Genomic DNA, 7,406 nt, shown 5'->3' with positions numbered 1-7,406 from the left:
GGAGTATAGAGCTCCTTGCCTTAATTAGTACTGGTTGTACTGTCATTCATGAACCCATGCCATTTGCCATGCCACCCCAGTACTAGCAGGTTTTTTTGGTTTGTTTGTTTGTTTTGTTTTGTTTTTGTTGTTGTTGGGTTTTTTTTTTTTTGACTGCCTCCAGAGTTGGTACAATGCTTTGTTGACAATAACCACAAATGTAAATTTTATCTGGCCTATGTAGGAAAACATGAGTCATAAATTCTGTTCTCTGGGAGTCTCCAGTTTCAGGCGCACAGTCCTTGCAGAGGGAGGCAAGGTGGAGCCCACTGTGGTCTTGGGTCCCCCGCCCTCTGCCAGAGCAGGCCCGGCTCGATGGCTGGCGCCCTGGTGCTCTGTGAGCAGTGGCTGGTCTCCTTGCGTGCTCAGGATGCAGGAGCTGTTCTGAGAACACAGCAAGACGCAAGAGTTCCCAGCGCACAGTCCCAAGGTGCCCTGGGGGGGGGGGCGGTGGCGGGGCATGGGGAGGTGGGGGGCTGGAGCTGCGATGGCTGTTGCTTGGCCTCCAGGCCCTTCGACAAGACTGTCAGCATGTTCTTGCTGGAGAAGGACCAGCTGGTCAAAGAAAACAACTACCGGGGACATGGGGATAGCGTGGACCCTTTTTGTCACCTCATCTGGAGATAAAACCATTGGCATCTGGGATGTGAGGACTACAAAATGCATTGCCGCTGTGAACATGAAACGGGAGAACATTAACATTTGCTGGAGTCCTGATGGGCAGACCATCGCAGTGGGCAACAAGGACAACATTGTAACCTTCATTGATGCCACGACGCACGGCTCCAAAGCGGAGGAGCAATTCAAGTTTGAGGTCAATGAGATTTCGTGGGACAACGATAACATATTCTTCTTGAACAATGGCAATGGCTGTATCAACATCCTCAGCTACCCAGAACTGAAGCCTGTGAAGTCCACCAATGCCCATCCTTCTAACTGCATCTGTATCAAGTTTGAGCCCATGGAGAAATACTTTGCCACAGGAAGCACAGATGCCTTGGTCAGTCTCTGGGACGTTGATGATTTATTGTCCATGTGGTGCTTTTCCAGACTAGATTGACCTGTGAGCCTTAGTTTTAGCTTTAGCCATGATGGGAAAATGCTGGCGTCGTCTTCGGAGAATCAGTTCATTGATATAACTGAAGTAGAGACAGGAGACAAGCTATGGGAGGTGCAGTGTGAGTCCCTTACTTTCACTGTGGCTGGGCACCCCAAGAGGTCTCTGCTAGCTTTTGCCTGTGATGACAAAGCTGGCAAATATGAGAGCAGTCGGGAGGCTGGAACTGTGAAGCTGTTTGAGCTTCCCAATGACTCCTGAGAGGGCGGGCAGTGAGAGGAGAGAGGAGGCCAGGTGGACTATACCTGACAGGGAGAGGAGGCTGGCACAGACCTCCCATTTGTATAGTTCAAAGTAGTCTTTTGGACTTGTGGGCACCCTAAATGTTTATAAATGTCATTAAAAACAAAACAAAACAAAACAAACAAACAAACAAACAAAAAACTTTGGTCAGGATGTGCATACCTTAACCCTCTCTGTGGTACCCTTACTGTGGTGAGCAAATGCCTCACACTTAGCTCCAACCCCAGCCCCACCTCCTGGATTTTGTTTCGGTGATTTTGTGTTAGCTGTTTCCATCCCTCTTTCCTGTTGGCAGTTATCTAATGAAGACTTTGCAAGAATGGGTCATGATCTGTTTTAGGGTTCTCTAAAGGAACAGAACTTGTAGAATATCTGTCTGTCTGGGAACAGAACTGATAGAATATGTTTGTCTGTTTACATATATCTATGTTTCTGTGTATGGGATTTTATCAGCGTGGCTTATAGGCTGTGGTCTGGATAGTCAGTCTGACTACGATGTCTCCTGAGAGAAAGGCCAAGTATCCAGTTCAGTTGTTCAGACTGGATGTCTCAGCAGTGCTACTCTGGTAGCACTGAGGAATTCCTGGAGAGCTGCTGATCATTGGTTGGTCTATGTTGGAATCCTCAAGAAGTAGGTTCTGTGATTGCCAGCAGAGAATGCCTCAGCAGCAGGGTAGATGAACCAGGCAATGAGAGTGAGGGCAAACAGTCAAAAAGCTAAAGTTTGCTTTTTCCATGTCCTTTTATATAGGCTGCCACCAGTGTGTGTGTCCTAGATTTAGGGTTGGTCTTCCCACCTTAGAGGATCAAGAAAAGTCCCTCACAGGTGTCTTCTGCTGGTTGGGTTGGGTTTCAGTGTTTCCAGATGCTGCAGTCAAGTTGACAACCAAGATTACCCACTACCTGACTAGCATAGCATGCCCTCTGGGAGGGCAATGCCCTGTTTTCTGGACTTTACTATGCAGAGTTTGTTGGGCATGTTGCTTAGGCAGTGCCTGTTTAGAGAGAGGGTAGCATAGAGATGGGACTTTTAAAAACAATTTTGAGAACTGAACATTCAATAAAACTGGTTTTCATTAAAAAAAAAAAAGTTCTGTTGTCTGTCATGTCAAATTCCAATGGCTTCTTCTTTGATCTCTTTAGGTGGTGTCTGTTGCATACTTAGGATATGATCTTTTTTGGTGTTGACTGAACATTTAGCTTCCACCCCTCTACCCAGAGAAGAGATATGTGGAAGGCATGAAATACTGTCCAGGTCAGCATAGTCCAAGCTCAACACAGAACCCAAGACAGGAGTGTCCATGTTTGTAAAGAGTATGTGGGTAGAAAGTAAAGGTCTGTCAAAGAGATGTGCAAGGCTAGAATGCAGCCTGACATAAACTGTGCAGCCTGTGCAGGAGATCCATGTAGCAAGTGTAGATGAAGGACACCGGCTACTGCCCTGCTCTCTTGGGGTTATAGACTAGAGTGGACACGATAGTCTAAAGAGCTGATACTCAGCCTATACATGTGGTTCAAATCTAGGAATCATTGGAGTCCTGAATTTGCCCTGTGTAGGTAGAAATGGCAGCCATCCCAAATTAGCATGTGAGCCTCATCCTAGAGACCCCAAATCATTCAATCATTTACTATCTCTTGGAAGAAATACTATGGTAGCCAGCATAGTTTCTCTCTGGGGGAATGTTTGCTTCCCCTCTGTATTATGTAGAGGCTTAGAGAATGCTCAACAGAGAAGTGGGACAAAGGGCCTGGTCTGACGTGAGGCATCCTGTTCAGATGGCTTTGCTAGTGACGCTGCTCCCAGGCACAGGAATATTGTTTATCTCCTGGAAGATGAGTCAAGGCATTGGGCCTTTGTTGTAGTTTTTCTGCTCTGTTCATCTCAATAGCAACTGCCTCACACAGTCCAGAGGCTTCTGGTTAAGCTGCTGCTGAGCACCTTCTAATGTTCCTTCCCTGATGTCCTAGTTGGGCAAACTTCAGTGATATGCTTTCAGGAACTCTCTACAACAGAGGGCTGCATTTTAAAAGGTGAATAGCCACATCCTTAAGGCATTAGCATAAATTCATGAGCATTAACATTGTGTGTAAGAGCTCTCTCAGTTTCATAGCAGCAGACTGAGCTCCGAGAAAAAGCAGTCAGCTCACGGGCTGTACACTGAGTAAATGCAGATGGAAGTTGAGGTGGTTATCATTGCTTACAGTGCTCATATGAATTGATGAAAGTGGGCAGCTTGTCACTTCAGGAGAAAAATGGAATCCGGGAATTTTACTGGAGCTCTAGGAACTATGAATTATGACTAGTAATGTAAACCTATTTTTTAAAGTCTAGTCCTAGTCAAAGAACAATGAACATAGTGGCTGTCTCATTGCCTTTTTGTTCATACAAGAAACAGATAAGAAAGCATTGGTATTCTAAAGCCATAGATCAAACACTGTAGCTTAAGACTTTTAGAATGGCAATAATTAGAAAGACATGCATCTTTTGTGGAAAAGTTAATACTTATTATTTCTTTCGTGTTGCTATGGAGAGAGATGTAATGATCAGAGGGTGGAACTTTGTTCCTGCTCTGAAGCAAAGATGAATGCCAGGTTTTATTTTAATTTTAATCTGCTTTCTTATTTTCCTTTCCCTCCCTTTTCTTTCTTTTCTCCTCATTCTCCTTCCTTTTTGGAACTCTTCCAAACCCCCCTTGAAACCCTATTGGGTCTAAATAGATCACTTCCTTTATGGGTAGTTACTTCAAGTTGCTCTTTGAGAATGAAATTAATTGACCCTCTCACACAGCAGAGACTCCTGGAGAATCCATCTGTCCTAAGAAAAGTAGGTGTCTCAGGTAGAACAATAGATCTGATCCAAGCTCTGTCCAGGATTTAAAAATCTCTGGGAATAATAATCTGTCTTTGTTTCAGGGATGATTCATTGTTGATGTCCTTGCTAATTCTTACGCAACTATGAAGGAGAACAAGCCCCACTTGTATGTAGCTATGACAGTGCTACAGATTCAAATCGTCACTAAGGAAAGCTCTGAGAGATGAAGAGAAATATGATTTAACTGATTGACCACTTAAATTTAAAGAGGAAATATGGAGATGAATATGCATCTTTTGTGATTTTTTTTTCTTGGACACATACATAAGAAAAGTGTTAACTGTGGTTATCACTGAAGTATATAGGTGTGCTGGGTTGGGTAGATAGCTCAGTAGATGAGAGTACTTGCTAATTTTGTAAGCAGGAGGACCAGAGGACCTGCGTTTGAATTCTTAGGTGAAAAGCCAGGTGTGTCTTATGTCCCTAGCATTGGAGGGTGGAAACAGACAGTTTCCAAGAACTCTTCGACCTCTACCCTATGCTTTGATTAAGTGAAAGAGCATGTCTCAAGGCAATGAGGCAAATATCTATAGAAAAATACATTCAATGGCTTGGAATCTTCAAGCTCCACACACAAATGTACATAACATAAACACAGGATTTACTTTCGCTTACAGTTTCACAGGTGTGAGTTCATCATGGTGGGAAAGGCTTGATATAGAAGAGGAGTTCATATCCTGGTGGGTAGGAAGCAGGGAAAATGGTGAGAGGAAGACCACAGAGCAAGATACAGCCCCCAAGGCTGTATACTTCAGTGAGCACTTCTAATTAGGCCACACCTCCTACCTTTCAGAGACTCTCAATAATCCTGTCATATTAGGAGGTAGTTAAGTGATGACACCATACATTTGACCTTCAGGATCTATGTTTGGAAGCATCTCTACTAACACATGGTGCTATACTCATCTTCCAGGTGTCTTTCAATCCAATCAAGTAGACAGTTAAGATTAGTATCAAGAAAGGCAGTTTGACTCCCAGGAGCTCTGACTCAACCAGGATTGCAGGAAGGACAGGCTCCAGTCAGATATAGTGAAGGCAGGTAGCACTAGAGTTAATCAGATGTCAGGAGGCAAGCATAAGAACATAAGGAACAGAAACCAAGGTTACTTGGCATGATCAGAACCCAATTCTCCCACCATGGATACACCATCACACTGGAAAAGCAAGATTTAGATCTTAAATCACTTCTCATGATAATGTTACAGGATTTTAAGAAGGACATAAATAACTCCCTTAAAGAAATGCAGGAGAACACAGGTAAACAGCTAGAAGCCCTTAAAGAGGGAACACAAAAATCCCTTAAAGAATAACAGGAAAACACAATCAAACAGGCGAAGGAAATGAACAAAACTTTATCCAAGATCTAAAAATGGAAATAAAAACAATAAAGAAATCACAAAGGGAGACAACCCTGGAGTTAATAAACCTAGGAAAGAGATCAGGAGTCATAGATGCAAGCATCACCAACAGAATACAAGAGATAGAAGAGAGAATCTCAGGTGCAAAAGATACCATGGAAAACATTGACACAACAAAGAAAATGCAAAATGCAAAACGCTCCTAATCCAAAACATCCAGGAAATCCAGGACACAATGAGAAGACCAAACCTAAAGATAATAGGCATAGAAGAGAGCAAAGATTTCCAACTTAAAGCGCCAGTAAATATCTTCAACAAAATTATAGAAGAAAACTTCCCTAACTTAAAGAAAGAGATGCTCATAAACATACAAGAAGCCTACAGAACTCTAAATAGACTGGGCCCCTTGGTCCTGTGAAGGCTCTAAGCCCCAGTGTAGGGGAATGTCAGGGCCAGGAAGCAGGAGTGGGTGGGCTGGTGAGTAGGGGAATGGGGAGGTGAAACCAGGGAATAACATTTGAAATGTAAATAGAGAAAATATCTAACCAAAAAAAAATAATAACAAAAAAAAGAGAAGAAGAAGAAAAAGAAAAGGAAGAAAGAAAGAAAGAAAGAAAGAAAGAAAGAAAGAAAGAAAGAAAGAAGAAAGTAAGTTTGTGTAGCGGTTGAAGTCAGATATGACTAAAGAAAGCCAAAATAATATAACCTGTAATTGATCCCATTGTTGTTAATGTTCAGACAAGCATCCTGTGCACCTCTGACATGATGTCGTTGTTATTTTAGGTGGTATATTTGTTATAATAGCTATTAGAAAAATTAGGCATGTATAGGACTCATCATTTTCTTAAATATCAATGTTTGAAAAAATTATAACAGAGACACCAAGCCAATATTAAAGATCAATTTTGTAGTTCTCAAGAGAAAAAGAAAAAAATTACATTACTCTCATCACATAATAATCAAAACACCAAATGCACTAAACAAAGAAATAATATTAAAAGAAGTAAGGGAAAAAGGTCAAGTAACATATAAAGGCAGACTATCAGAATTACACCAGACTGCTCACCAGAGACTATGAAGGCTAGAAGATCCTGGGCAGATGTCATACAGACCCTACGAGAACACAAATGTCAGCCTTGGTTACCATACCCAGCAAAACTCTCAATTACTATAGACAGAGAAAACAACAAAATCAAATTTACATAATATCTTTCCATAAACCCAGCCCTACAAAGAATAATAGATGAAAAACACCAACTCAAGGAGGGAAACTACACCCTAGAAAAAAAGCAAGAAAGGACTCTTTCAACAAACCCAAAAGAAGATAGCCACATAAACATAACAATAATATCAAAACTAACAGGAAGCAACAAGTACTTAATATCTCTTAACATCAATGGACTTAATTCTCCATTAAAAAGACATAGACTAACAGACTGGGTATGAAAAGAGGACCCAGCATTTTGCTGCATACAGGAAACCCACCTCAGGGAAAAAGGCAGACACTACCTCAGAGTAAAAGGCTGGAAAACAATTTTCCAAGCAAATGGTTGGAAGAAACAAGCTGGAGTAGGCATTCTAATATCAAATAAAATAAACTTTGAACCAATAATCAAAAAAAAAAAAAAAGATAAGGAAAGACACTTCATACTGGTCAAAGGAAAAATCTACTAAGATGAACTTTCAATTCTGATCATCTATACTCCAAATGCAACAGCACCCACATTCATAAAAGAAACTTTATTAAAGCTCAAAGCACACATTGCACCCCACACAA

General features: G+C 41.7%; 1 pseudogene; it reads left to right on the top strand.

Annotated features, from left to right (window-relative positions):
• Positions 1-229: 229 nt before the first annotated feature.
• LOC110295134 (THO complex subunit 3 pseudogene) lies at positions 230-1,357 on the top strand (annotated as a pseudogene).
• The last annotated feature ends 6,049 nt before the right edge of the window (positions 1,358-7,406 follow it).

Source organism: Mus caroli, unplaced genomic scaffold (assembly GCF_978045245.1).
Source record: "Mus caroli unplaced genomic scaffold, Mus_caroli_1 scaffold_1, whole genome shotgun sequence".
Lineage (NCBI taxonomy): Eukaryota > Metazoa > Chordata > Mammalia > Rodentia > Muridae > Mus > Mus caroli.
The sequence above is the reverse complement of the archived record's forward strand: the minus strand, read 5'-3'. Positions and strand labels throughout refer to the sequence as shown.